Source organism: Dendrobates tinctorius, unplaced genomic scaffold, assembly GCF_039654945.1.
Source record: "Dendrobates tinctorius isolate UK_male_01 unplaced genomic scaffold, ASM3965494v1 ptg000307l, whole genome shotgun sequence".
NCBI classification, from domain to species: Eukaryota; Metazoa; Chordata; class Amphibia; order Anura; family Dendrobatidae; genus Dendrobates; species Dendrobates tinctorius.
The window spans coordinates 946,080-961,292 of NW_027361974.1; the positions used below are offsets into that span (position 1 = coordinate 946,080).

General features: G+C 43.8%; 1 long non-coding RNA gene across 2 annotated transcripts; it reads left to right on the plus strand.

Annotated features, from left to right (window-relative positions):
• The first annotated feature begins 6,104 nt into the window (after positions 1-6,104).
• Positions 6,105-13,210, plus strand: LOC141073580 (uncharacterized). 2 transcript variants are annotated; one of them, XR_012227003.1, is made up of 3 exons: positions 6,105-6,265; positions 12,542-12,742; positions 12,900-13,210. It is a non-coding gene; the product is annotated as an uncharacterized lncRNA (long non-coding RNA). The 2 variants fall into 2 exon arrangements; XR_012227004.1 differs by having other exon boundaries at positions 12,594-12,742.
• The last annotated feature ends 2,003 nt before the right edge of the window (positions 13,211-15,213 follow it).

Genomic DNA, 15,213 nt, shown 5'->3' on the forward strand with positions numbered 1-15,213 from the left:
GTAAAAGTAAGAATGAAATAAAAAAAAAAAATTTGTAATAATTGTAAAAATATTTAAAAAAAAATTTTTTTTTATTCTTTCATTAAATCAATATTTGAATAAAAAAAGTCTAAACAATAAAAGTACACATATTTAGTATCGCTGCATCCATAACAGCTCAACCTATAAAACTGTCCCACTAGTTAACCCCTTTAGTGAACACCATTAAAAAAACAAGGCAAAAAAACAATGCTTTATCATCATACCGCAGAACAAAAAGTGGAATAGCACGCTATCAAAAAGACGGATATGAATAAATGAGATACTGCTGAAAACGTCATCTTGTCCCGCAAAAAAACCAAGCCACCTTACAGCATCATCAACGAAAAAATAAAAAAGTTATAGCTCGCAGAATAAAGCGATGCAAAAATAATTATTTTTTATATAAAATAGTTTTTATTGTATAAAACCGCCAATACAAAAGATATAAATGTGTTATCACTGTAATCGTACTGACCTGAATAATAAAACCGCTTTATCAATTTTACTACACGCAAAACGGTGTAAAGGCCCCCCCAAAAAGAAATTCATGAAACACTGGTTTTTGTTCATTCTGCCTCCCAAAAATCGGAATAAAAAGTGATCCAAAAATGTCATGTGCTCGAAAATGGTACCAATAAAAACGTCAACTTGTCCCGCAAACAACAAGACCTCACATGACTCTGTGGGACAAAATATGGAAAAATTTATGGCTCTTAAAATGTGGTGGTGCAAAAACTATTTTTTGCAATAAAAGGCTTCTTTTAGTGTGTGACAGCTGCCAAACATAAAAACCGCCATAAATAGTAAATCAAACCCCCCGTTATCACCCCCTTAGATAGGGAAAATAATAAAATAAAAAAAGTATTTATTTCCATTTCCCCGTTAGGGTTAGGGTTGGGGTTAGGCTTGGGGTTATGGTTGGGGCTATAGTTAGGGTTGGGATTAGGATTAGGTGTGTGTTAGGGTTATGGTTAGAGTTGGAATTAGGGTTAGGGGTGTGTTGGGGTTAGCGTTGGAGTTAGAATTGGGGGGTTTCCACTGTTTAGGCACATCAGGGGCTCTCCAAATGCAACATGGAATCTGATCTGAATTTCAGCCAATTCTGTGTTGAAAAAGTCAAAACGGCGCTCCTTCCCTTCCTGTTTCTGCCATGCGCCCAAACAGTGGTTCCCCCCCACATATGCGGTATTGGCGTACTCAGGACAAATTGTACAACAACTTTTGGGATTCAATCTCTCCTGATGCCCTTGGTCAAATAAAACAAATAGGATCTGAAGTAATTTTTTTGTGAAAAAAAGTTAAATGTTCATTTTTTTTTAAAACATTCCAAAACTTCCTGTGAAGCACCTGAAGGGTTAATAGACTTCTTAAATGTGGTTTTGAGCACCTTGAGGGGTGCAGTTTTTAGAATGGTGTCACTTTTGAGTATTTTCTATCATATAGACCCCTCAAAGTGACTTCAAATGTGATGTGGTCCGTAAAAATAAAATGTTGTTTTTAAAAATGAGAAATCGCTATTTAACTTTTAACCCTTATAACTTCCTAACAAAAAAAAAAATTTGATTCCAAAATTGTGCTGATGTAAAGTAAACATGTGGGAAATGTTATTTATTAACTATTTTGTGTGCCATATTTCTCTGTTTAAAGGGCATAAAAATTCACATTTGGAAAATTGCACAATTTTCAAAATTTTCACCAAATTTCCATTTTTTTCACAAATAAATGCAAGTCATATCAAAGGAATTTTACCTCTAACATGAAGTACAATATATCACGAGAAAACAATGTCAGAATCACCGGGATTCATGGAAGCGTTTCAGAGTTAAGACCTCATAAAGGGACAGTGGTCAGAATTGTAAAAATTAGCCCGGTCATTAACGTGCAAACCACCCTTGGGGGTAAAGGGGTTAATCAGTATTCAGATTAGCTATCATTATTGAATCTGTATAACCCACAGAGTACCTATTGGGGATTGCATCTATATTTATATAAGCCAATTTTTTCCCTCAGAATTTTTCCATTTTTTTCCATCTCGTATCTCTTATCTATATGTTTTCCCACCTGTAAATTGGTAGGAACATCTAGGGAAGTAAGGGATAGTCCTCATTGAGTGGAGGCGCCAAAAAAATCGAGCTCTTAGGGTGCCAACCTCCACCGCTAGATAGGAGTGAATTAGGACTACTGTAGGGTTCTGTAGATCTACTTGTTATCAATTTGGTCTACGTTCACATTGATTTGTTTTTTTTGACCAATTGTTTACACTGGGTAGATGTCTTTTAATACTGACGTCACTGAGGCTGCGAGAAGTCCCCGGCTGATCTGTGAATGAACTAATGACCGTGGGAAAAAAGTCAGAAACTTTCCCACGGTAATTAGATCATCTTCAGGCAGCCATTGAGGCTGCACAGAGCTGAATCAATTCATTTTGTAGTAGATTACAGTGAGGCTGGTCGCATTAGCTTTTAAAGCTATAATTAAAATAAAATTGTTTTTAAGGGGTTATATGTTCACACGTAATTATTCCTCACAAGTCTGTAGATGATCTTGTTCGCATACTCCTAAGGTGCCTAAACAGCAGAAATCATTCCAAGTCACCCTACGTTGGAAACTTCACCTCTGAAGGATTTTATTCAGGGGTATAGTGAGCATTTTGAAGCCACAGAATTTGTACACAAATCTTGTTTTAACCCCAAATTTCTCACTTTTGCAAGGAGAACACCAAAAGGTGGACCTTAAAGTTTGTTACCCATGTTCTTTCGAGCTTGACGATATCCCACATGTAATCAGAAAGTTCTGTTTAGACAAACAGCAGAGCTCGGAATGGAAGGAGCAATTTTTGAATTTTGGAAAACAAATTTGGACGAAAGAGATGGCGAGCACCATTTCGTAGTTGCAAGGCCCCTAAACAGCAGAAACTCCAAACAATTGACCCCATTTTGGAAACTACACCCCTCATGGATTTTATCCAGGGGTCTAGTGAGCATTTTGATCCCACAGCAACTACACAGAATTTGATGACAGTAGGTTGTCATATTAAAAATGTTCATTATTTTCACAAAAATCTTGATTTAGCCCCAAATTACTCACTTTAGCAAGAGATAATACCAAAAAGTGTACCCACAGTTTGCTACCCACATACTTCTGAGTATGTCAATACCTGTAACGAATGGAAGCGGAAGCAGAGATGGTGAAGTTCACATTCGTTTTTTAATTTTTAAGTGGAACCTCGGGCGGCTCTGAAGGGGGCGTAACTAGTGAGCCCCGGGTACCCATAGTAAAGTCCCTCAGACAGGACCAGAATTGAATACCCGGAGGACACAGGTGCTACCTCCAGTTAGACCCGGGACACGTGGCAGCTGTCCCAGCGGGACGAAAAGGGGTAACAGATACAATAGCAGAGTCCGTGGAGAAGTAGACACACAGGTGAGGTTCTGGTTCCGGGTAGTTGGTGCCTAGCAGGCTCCCGGAACCTTGTCACAGTCCATGGACACGGATGGCTGTTGGCGGAGCGGGATGGCATTTGCACAGATGTTTGCAGAGATTGCCAGGGTTAGCAGGATACAGATAATCTGTGGAGACAGATAGCATGAGAGAATGCACAGAGACTGCTAACACAGTGCAGACAGCTCAGGAACAGAACCGGATGTAGCAATGATAGATACTCGTTGCTCCAACGCTCTCCCTATGGAGGAGAGGCCAGAAATTGCAGCCAGTGCGCTGCCATTTGATAATTACCAAATTTGAAAAATGCACACTGTCCCTTTAAGAAGCCAGGGGAGCATGCACGCGTGCTCTAATAGCTTTGCCTGAAGACCTGCTGACAGGACACCAGGAGATGGGGGAGGGGGAGAGAGTAGGACGCCGAGGAGCAGCATGAGACAGAAAGGGAGCTCGCTGCTGCACAGGGACAGCGTGCAGCACAGGAGGTGAGTGGCCAGAACAGGGTGCAGCGGCAGACCGGGACACAGAGCCAGCACGGGGAGCAGGTGTAACAATACCCCACATGTAGTCTAAAAGTTATGTTTGGACACACGACAGGGCTCGGAACAGAAGAGGCACAATTTGAATTTTAGTTCTATTTGGAATCTATAATATAACGGTGGGAGCGTCACTCTGTCTGAAGCCTTTATAGACTGCTCAAGCACGACGCGCCTGCGCAGTCTGGACAGAGTAACGCACCCTGTGATGAGGGTGGCCCAGGAGATGGTGGTATGCGTAAGCACTGAACGCATACCACGATCTCCGACATAACACCTTACCGATCTGGTGTTGCCACGGGGTCTTGCTGGGCTGTCAGGAGAGGGTGGGTTGTGGCGCCGGAATTGGCACATGCCCAGTCCGCGCTTTCTGGCGCCACATTTTGGAAGACACACTGCAGTGTGTCTTCAAGAAAATGGTGCCAGAAAGTGAGGACTGCGCAGGCACTGATTTTGTCGGCATCGGCGCTTGCCCAGTCCGCGCTTTCCGGAGCCATTTTGTGGAATACACACTGCAGTGTGTCTTCAAGAAAATTGCACCAGAAAGTGATGACGGCGCAGCGCCAAATTCGCCGGCACAATCCCGCCCTCTCCTGACATCATGGCACAACAACTTACCGATCCGGTATTGCCGCGGGTTTAATCGGGCTGATTTCGGAGGCACAATCCCGCCCTCTCCTGACCTCACGGTGAGACCCCGTGGCAATACCAGGATTGGGGAATGAGGGGTACCATGCATACCAGAAAAGGGGGGGGTGAGGGGGACCATGCATACCAGTATTGGGGATGAGGGGACCATACATATCAGGATAGGGGGGTGAGGGGACCATGCATACCAGTATTGGGGATGAGGGGACCATGCATATCAGGATGGGGGGGTGAGGGGACGATGCATATCAGGATAGGGGGGTGAGGGAACCATGCATTCCAGGATTGGGGGGTGAGGGGACCATGCATTCCAGGATTGGGGGGTGAGGGGACCATGCATTCCAGGATTGGGGGGTGAGGGGACCATGCATTCCAGGATAGGGGGGTGAGAGGACCATGCATACAAGGATTGGGAATGAGGAGACCATGCATACCAGGATTTGGGGGGTGATGGGACCATGCATACCAGGACTGGGGGATGAGGGGACCATGCATACCAGGACTGGGGGGTGAGAGGACCATGCATACCAGGATTGGGGGGTGAGGGGACCATGCATACCAGGATTGGGGGGTGAGGGGACCATGCATTCCAGGATTGGGGGTGAGGGGACCATGCATACCAGGATTTGGGGGGTGATGGGACCATGCATACCAGGATTGGGGGGTGAGGGGACCATGCATACAAGGATTGGGGGGTGAGGGGACCACGCATACAAGGATTGGAGGGTGAGGGGACCATACATACCAGGATAGGGATGAGGGGGACCATGCATAGCAGGATAGGGATGAGGGGGACCATGCATAGGAGGATAAGGATGAGGGGGACCACGCATAGCAGGATAGGAGGGGGGCAGCACATACCAGGATGGGAGACCATATACCAATAAAAATGCCCCCCACCCGGGCGTAGAACGGGTTCATAGCTAGTAGATAGAGTCATATTGGCAGAGCCTGTGTGGTTCAAGAGCAACAGGAAATGAACAGAAATGTTTGTTTTGCTAATTATACCCTCTAATGTATTTATCTAGGGAGGTAGCGGGTAGTTTTTTATGCAGTATAATGCAACACAAGTTTGAAAAATTACAATTTGCATTTTTTTTACTGTCATGTTCATTTTTTTTTTTTTTTTTTACATTCTAAGGAACACACCTCAAATGTTATTGCACTAGTGTTTGTAGTAATTGTCGGTGTACATGTGGTAGCCTGGGTGAAGAAATGGTGTCATTAGTTGCCAAATATACTTTTTTTTTTACCTGGGATGCTAATGGTCAGGGGGCAGTAGGGTGGGGTAATGTGGCCGTCCCTGTCTTTGTAAATTAGGTAGGCACACATGTGCCCTGATGAGCTCTCTCACATTGTACCTAATATTACAGCGTGTATTTGGAGGAAAAGAGGTGTTTGTTTTTCTTTGGGGGGGGATAAAATTGGTGACATCTAATTTTATTCCAGGCCCTGCCTCTGATGATTCAGCGGTGACCACTAAGTCTAACCCCATCGGGCTGTGGGATCTTGTGGAGGAAGAGGAGCCATCACTGTCTGAAAACTCTTCTGCTTCAGAATCAGATTTCGTTTGACTCCAGAAACTAATGGAGCGAAGCAGGGTGCACCGCTGCGCCTCGGTAACCGTTCTGCATGCCATCGATTTTATATGAATGCCTAACAATAAGAACTAATCTAACAATAGTACACCTAATGTAATAGTAATATTTTGTTAATTTTATTTATTTTATGATTTTTTTAAACTTTTGAATGAACCTTAACTTTAAAGCCTAACCCTAAGCCCAACCCTAGTCCAACTCTAGTCCAACTATAACCCTAAACCCAACCCTACCCCCAACCATAAGGAGTTATCCCTAACCCCTGGCTAAAAGCAAAGAATGAAAGAAATCAAACTTATAAAATGAAAACAAAAAACAACAAATTTAATCTGACTAGGGGGATGACAAATATTGGACTTTTGATCACTTTGAAAGGATCTATCACAGTGATCAAAAGTCAGGGCCCAATAGAGAAAATCTCTGTTGTTGGGTGCCGCCCGGCAGATCATTAACTAACTTGAGCCTTGTTCTGCCCATTCTGTGCAGCTAGATATTTTTAAGTGCTGTTCCAGCTATCGCCAGTAGGTGTCATAAGTTGCCCCTCTCCTTTTATTCATGTGTTTGGAATTTTCTATTCTCCAAATGGTTAATTGTTCAGATCCACCCCTTCTTTCTGCCTGGTCAACAACATGTAACCTTTTTTCCAGCCGTCTCCGGAGTAGCTCACACCTGCTCAGCTCTTTGCAAACCATTGCTTATAACAAGTGGATTCCGGTAAGGATAATGCAGTTATTAGTTATGCATCTCTGTTAGCAGCCATAATGCAGCCCCCTATGATGTTCATCTTGGAAGGAAAAATTTGGATTGAAGATCCCTTCCCGACCTTTGACGCCACGTAGGCGTCATGAAAGTCGGTGCCAATCCGAGCCATGACGCCTATGTGACGTCATGAGTTCATAGCCCCCCTGCGGGTCGGGTGACCGGGGTCACTGAAAGGTCACCTGACCTGCACACACAGGACCCTTTCTACTTCACCCCAGGGGGGTGGCTTAGCCCCCCCCTTGGCTATAGTTGCTCTGATTGGCTGTTAAAAGTTTAACAGCCAATCAGAGCGATTGCAATATTTCACCATTGAAATTTGGTGAAATATTACAATCCAGCCATGGCCGATGCTGCAATAGCATCTGCCATGGCTGGAGACACCGATCAGACCCCCCCACTGACTGACGCACCGATCGGCCGTCGCTGTCATCATCTGCTCCCCCTCCCCTCACCTTCCGATCCTCCCTCACCCCCCCGATACCTCCTATGTCCCTCTGGCCATCCCGATGTCCCACCATCCCAGATCATGGGCGCCACCATCTTGGAAATGGTGGGCGCATGCGCAGTGCACCCGCTGGACTCTGCCGGCTGCAGATTCATTCATTCATTTTGATCACTGTGATAAACTCTCACAGTGATCAAAATAAAAAAAGTAAATAATCCCCCTCCCTTTTTATCACCCCCATAGGTAGAAACAAACAATGAAATAAAGAAAATATTTTTATTTTTCCATTAGGGTTAGAATTAGGGTTAGGGTTGGAATTAGGGTTAGAAATAGGGTTAGGGTTAGAAATAGGGTTGGGATTAGGGTTAGGGTTGTAATTAGGGTTAAGATTAGGGTTAGGGGTGGGTTAAGGTTGGGATTAGGGTTAGGCTTGTGTTTAGGGTTAGAGTTGGGATTAGGGTTAGGGGTTAGAATTGGGGGGTTTTCATTGTTTAGGCACATCATGGGGTCTCCAAACGCGACATGGCGCCACCATTTATTCCAACCAATTTTGAGTTTAAAAAGTCAAACAGTGCTCCCTCCATTCCGAGCCCCGACGTGTGCCCAAACAGTGGTTTACCCCCACATATGGGGTATCGGCGTACTCAGGAAAAATTGCACAACAACTTTGGGGGTCTAATTTCTCCTGTTACCCTTGGGAAAATAAAAGAATTGGGGCTAAAAAAAAATATTTTTGTGGAAAAAAAATATTTTTTATTTTCACGGCTCTGCGTTATAAACTTCTGTGAAGCACTTGGGGGTTCAAAGTGCTCACCACACATCTAGATAAGTTCCTTTGTGGGTCTATTTTCCAAAATGGGGTCACTTGTAGGAGAGCTCCAATATTTAGGCACACAGGGGCTCTCCAAATGTGACATGGTGTCGTTAATTGGAGCTAATTTTCCATTCAAAAAGTCAAATGGTGCTCCTTCCCTTACAGGCCCTGCAGTGTGCCCAAACAGTGGTTTATGACCACATATGAGGTATCGGTGCACTCAGGAGAAGTTGCCCAACAATTTGTTGGATCCTTTTTATCCTGTTCCCCATGTGAAAATGAAAAAACTGAGGCTAAAAGAAAATTTTTGTGAAAAAAAGTACTTTTTTTTACAAATCAATTTGTGAAGCACCTGGGGGTTCAAAGTGCTCACTATGCATCTAGATAAGTTCCTTGGAGGGTCTAGTTCCCAAAATGGGGTCACTTGTTGCGGAGCTCCAATGTTTAGGCGCACAGGGGCTCTCCAAAGGAGACATGGCAATCGCTAAATATTCCAGCATATTTTCCATTCAAAAAGTCAAATGGCGCTCCTTCCCTTCTGAGCCCTCCCGCGTGCCCAAACAGTGGTTTATGACCACATATAAGGTATCAGTGTACTCAGAAGAAATTGCCCAACAAATTTTAGGATCCATTTTATCCTGTTACTCATATGAAAATGAAAAAATTGATGCTAAAAGAAAATTTGTGTTGGAAAAATTAAAATGTCCATATTTTCCTTCCACGTTGCTTTAGTTCCTGTGAAGCACCTGAAGGGTTAATAACCTTCTTGAATGTAGTTTTGAGTAGCTTGATGGGTGCAGTTTTTAGAATGGCGTCACTTTTGGGTATTTTCTGCCATCTAGACCCCTCAAAGTGACTTAAAATGTGAGGTGGTTGTTACGTGTTACAGAACCACTCAGCACCCAGAATATGTTGTGCAGTTATATGTATGTATAATAGGTTCTATGTGAGATGCATGTCCCTAATGCATCAGCCCACAGGCTTCCCCCCGGGCAGAGGGGACACGATTATCTGCCCGGGCTGCCTGCACGGGGTCTACTTCATGCAGCACTTGAGGGCCTCAAACCACCGAAGATTGTAGGGGGACCAGCTAGAAACCCGGCCTACCACAGTCCCCCTGGGGCGCACTGCCACACCTGCCGTCAGCTGGGCCACCTGCAAAGACAATGCCCCAACCGGACTCAGCATACCCAGTGGCCAAAGGCAGGAACAGCTACCTTCAGCCGGGCTGCTGTACACTGCTACCAAGGCGAAGCTGACCCAGCATTGGGGGCTACGACTAACCAAGGGGTGGAAGAGATGGAGGAAGTGCTGCATGAAGTAGACCCCGTGCAGGCAGCCCGGGCAGATAATCGTGTCCCCTCTGCCCAGGGGCGCAGCCTGTGGGCTGATGCATTAGGGACATGCATCTCACATAGAGCCTATTATACATACATATAACTGCACAACATATTCTGGGTGCTGAGTGGTTCTGTAACACGTAACAGCAGCCTTCAGCTCGTTTGCATTGTTGGCTCTGGTGTCTCATTTTCCCCTTGATAATACTCCATAGATTCTCTATGGAGTTAAGGTCAGGCGAGTTTGCTGCCAATCAAGCACAGTGATACTGTTGTGTGTACACCAGGTATTGGTACTTTTGGCAGTGTGGACAGGGGCCAAGTCCTGCTGGAGAATGACATTTCCATCTCCAAAAATCTTGTCGGCAGAGGGAAGCATGAAGTGCTCTACAATGTCCTGGTAGACGGCTGCGCTTACTTTGTACTTGATAAAACACAGTGGACCGACACCAGCAGATGACATGGCTCCCCAAACCATCACTGATTGTGGAAACTTCACACTAGACCTCCAGCAGCTTGGATTGTGGCCTCTCCACCGTTCCTCCAGACTCTGGGACCTTGATTTCCAAATGAAATGCAAAATTTACTTTCATCTGAAAACAACACCTTGGACCACTGACAACACTCCAGTTCTTTTTCTCCTTGGCCCAGGTAAGACGCTTCTGACATTGACTATTGGTCATGAATGGCTGACACAAGGAATGTGACGCTTGTATCCCATGTCCTGGATACGTCTGTGTGTGGTGGCTCTAGAAGCAATGACTCCAGCAGCAGTCCACTCCTTGTGAATCTCTCCCAAATTTTTGAATGGCCTTTCCTTAACAATCCTTTCCAGGCTGCGGTTATCCTGGTTGCTTGTGCACCTTTTTCTACCACACTTTTTCCTTCAACTCAACTTTCTGTTATTATGCTTGGATACAGCGCTCTGTGAACAGCCGGCTTCTTTAGCAATGACCTTTTGTGGCTTCCCCTCCTTGTGGAGTGTGTCAGTGACTGCCTACTGGACATCAGGTCAGCAGTCTTCCCCATGATTGTGGAGCTACTGAAACTAAGGGACCTTTATAAATGCTTAGGAAGCCTGTGCAGGTGTTTATTGTGAATTATTCTAATTTACTGAGATAATGACTTTTGGGTTTTCATTGGCTGTAAGCCATAATCATCAACATTACCAGAAATAAACACGTGGAATAGATCACTCTGTAATGACTCTATAGAATATAGGAGAGTCACTTTATGTATTGAAGAACTGAAATAAATTCACTTTTTGATAATAATAATAATAATCTTTATTTTTATATAGTGCTAACATATTTCGCAGCGCTTTACAGTTTGAACATATTATCATCACTGTCCCTGATGGGGCTCACAATCTAAATTCCCTATCAGTATGTCTTTGGAGTGTGGGAGGAAACCGGAGTGCCCGGAGGAAACCCACGCAAACACGGGGAGAACATAGAAACTCCTTGCAGATGTTGTCCTTGGTGGGATTCGAACCCAGGACTCCAGCACTGCAAGGCTGCAGCGCTAACCACTGAGCCACCGTGCTGCCCAATGATGATTGATGATATTCTAATTTTGTGAGAGGCACCTGTAAGTTTACATCAGCATCATTCTTGAAATGACTTTTTTTTTTTGTTAAATTGTTTGAAAGGGTAAAATTTTATCTGCAATTTTTCATTGTTTCAATGCAATTTAACGAACCTATATTTTTAGGGACTGCTTCACTTTTGAAGCGACTTTGAGGGGTCTAGATGTGAGAAAACCGGCAAAAAAATACACATTTTAAAATCTGAGCCCCTCTAAATAATCAATAGTGCACTCAGAAAGTTTCATTATGATGGAACGTTAGGAGCCTCGAAGAATATAAAAAAGTGGGCATAATTCCCCGAGGTCTTCGCATGCAGATTTTTCCCTCTTGGGAAGCAGCTTCTGACTTCCAGTCTGTTTGGGAAACAGGGTTGGCTCAATGTTCGATTATTTTAATTGACATTTTGATTGAGCATGACCAGGCTCTGCTGAATAAAATAAAGGAGGAGAATAAAAAATGGGAGAACAAGCTGACTAACTTCGATAGGGACACTACTGTTGTTCCTTTTCAACAAAAATTAAAAACCACAATAGATCACTTCGAGAAAGAGAAAATCACTAGAAATAAATTCCAACGTGATAAACTAGATTACAGCAAAGGAAAAGCATATAACTGGGTACATCATGGTAATAGACGCCCCATCTCACGGGAACCCCAAGAAATAAACAACACTGCAGTAGCTAGGGATGTATCGTCTAGTGATTTTTTTTGTCCTCAGACCCCAGCGACGCAGAGGGCGCCGCGGGAGGGGTAGAAGGAAGAAGAGATATCTTCAAGAAGAACGACAAACCACAAAGGAATTGGTCCCCCACGTTCAGGAGAGTGACAAGATACAACAAGAGAATAAGAGTCAGTGATAAGCGGTCATAAAGGAGCACTTAGGAAGCAACCCAGGGGCAGACAAAAATGTCAGGTCTCCACCGCAGCTCCAGCCGGATAGGGGCAATGAGAAAATGGAAACGGTCTTAGGAGCGCAGGAAAGAGACTCAGACAAGAGATGGAGTTAAACCACAACGCGTTTCGATGGAGAATCTTCATCAGGTGGAAGTTCCACCTGATGAAGACGGATTCTCCGTCGAAACGCGTTGTGGTTTAACCCCATCTCTTGTCTGAGTCTCTTTCCTGTGCTCCTAAGACCGTTTCCATTTTCTCATCAAGATACAGCAAGAGACAATGACTACCTCAAGTGGAATCGTGGGATCACAAGGTAACCTGCAGGCGATCAACCTCGCTTCTTATGTACTATCAGATTTGGAGACGCGGGTCTTGTGTAAAGGGTTATCTTTCTCCCTTATGAATGTTCTTGATTAATTCATTTTCATTAAGGACCTGTATTTTGTTTTGTCGACAGCTCATCTTTAAAATGTTATTCCATCAGCCAACCATTGCTGATTCTTTCCCAGATGACGAGAGACAGGTGTTTCTGGATCTCTTCGACCTATTACAGGAAAATGAAGTAGCAGAAACAAAAGGAAGATTTTCCAGACGACTCCCCTCCCAGGCCACTCCATCTCTTGCTTTGTTTCCTACAGTTCAAATCTTCTTTGAAAAGGTATGTAGGGATGTCCAGAGACTAAAACTAGACCCCAACAAACATTATACTGATGACGTTCTGTTTTTATGGAGGGGCTCCCCTGATCAATGTATTGAATTCATCAATGATCTTAATAGTAACCCATTTAACATCAGGCTTACTCATGTCATTTCAGCTATCTCCATAGACTTCCTTGACATTAAATTATCCATTGATGATTCCCAGATCATCTGCAGCCTTTTTCGAAAAAAAACCCCAGCTACAAATAGTTTTTTACACTACTCAAGCTTCCACCCGCAACATCTGAAAAACGGAATCCCAAAGGGTGAACTCCTCCGACCTAGAAGAAACTGCAGCTCTGAGTTGGAATTTACTGAACAAGCAAAAGATTTGACTATGCGTTTCAGGCTAAGAGGTTACCCATGGAAGGTTGTTTCAGGAGCATACCAATATGGCCGTAGTCAAGACAGAACTAAGCTACTAAATAATAAAAAGGTATGTGAATCCTCCCGTCCCCTTCCGCTAATCACCACTTTTAAATAACCAGTGGTCTGACATTCCAGGGATCCTCATGAGGAATTAGGACATCCTTTTGAGTGATAATAGGATCACTCCTTTCATTTCTGATTCACCTGCCCTGGTGGCCAGGAGGGCAAAAAAACGTAAAGGATGACCTCTGCTATAGCCACTATCAAAGACCCACTAAGAAACTTAATCGGGGAACAAGGATTTGGGGCTGTAACCCCTGTGGGAACTGCAGTATCTGCCAACTTTTAATAGCACAGGATGGTTATTGTATTCAATCTTTATCTTTTCAGATTCGTCCTAGAGACAACTTCAATTGCAAGACTTCAAATCTAGTATATGCCATTTTCTGCAGTTCTCCTAAAATTTATGTGGGACAAACCACCCAACAACTTAGGAGAAGAACACAACAGCATCTCTCAAACATCTCTACTGCTTCCAAGGACCGAGAAAAGGGAAAATCACTCTCCTCTGTGGCTGCACAGTTTTGGACACTCATGGAGGCATTTTCCTTCTTAGGGCAATTTTTGGCACCTTTCTAGGAGTCTTTTGTCATATACATATTTGTTTGTTTTTTGATAACTGCCCTCCCCCGTATGTGATCATTCAGACTTTTAGGCTTGAGAGTACCATCCCTCTTTGGGAAAACTTTCTCTCCTTATTTTCGTCCACAATATTTGCGTGTCAGTATTATTGGTATTTTTTATATTTTCTGGACATACAAGAAACCTACTATGATCTGTTTTTTTTTTTATACATGTATTTCTCCTGTTGAGCCATATAAAAGCTATTTGTTTATGAGGCATGAATATACAGTGGGGCAAAAAAGTATTTAGTCAGTCAGCAATAGTGCAAGTTCCACCACTTAAAAAGATGAGAGGCGTCTGTAATTTACATCATAGGTAGACCTCAACTATGGGAGACAAACTGAGAAAAAAAAATCCATAAAATCACATAGTCTGTTTTTTTTCATTTTATTTGCATATTATGGTGGAAAATAAGTATTTGGTCAGAAACAAAATTTCATCTCAATACTTTGTGATATATCCTTTGTTGGCAATGACAGAGGTGAAACGTTTTCTGTAAGTCTTCACAAGGTTGCCACACACTGTTGTTGGTATGTTGGCCCATTCCTCCATGCAGATCTCCTCTAGAGCAGTGATGTTTTTGGCTTTTCGCATAGCAACATGGACTTTCAACTCCCTCCAAAGGTTTTCTATAGGGTTGAGATCTGGAGACTGGCTAGGCCACTCCAGGACCTTGAAATGCTTCTTACGAAGCCACTCCTTCGTTGCCCTGGCGGTGTGCTTTGGATCATTGTCATGTTGAAAGACCCAGCCACGTTTCATCATCAATGCCCTTGCTGATGGAAGGAGGTTTGCACTCAAAATCTCACGATACATGGCCCCATTCATTCTTTCATGTACCCGGATCAGTCGTCCTGGCCCCTTTGCAGAGAAACAGCCCCAAAGCATGATGTTTCCACCACCATGCTTTACAGTAGGTATGGTGTTTGATGGATGCAACTCAGTATTCTTTTTCCTCCAAACACGACAAGTTGTGTTTCTACCAAACAGTTCCAGTTTGGTTTCATCAGACCATAGGACATTCTCCCAAAACTCCTTTGGATCATCCAAATGCTCTCTAGCAAACTTCAGACGGGCCCGGACATGTACAAGCTTAAGCAGTGGGACACGTCTGGCACTGCAGGATCTGAGTCCATGGTGGCGTAGTGTGTTACTTATGGTAGGCCTTGTTACATTGGTCCCAGCTCTCTGCAGTTCATTCACTAGGTCCCCCCTCGTGGTTCTGGGATTTTTGTTCACCGTTCTTGTGATCATTCTGACCCCACGGGGTGGGATTTTGCGTGGAGCACCAGATCGAGGGAGATTATCAGTGGTCTTGTATGTCTTCCATTTTCTAATTATTGCTCCCACAGTTGATTTCTTCACTCCAAGCTGGTT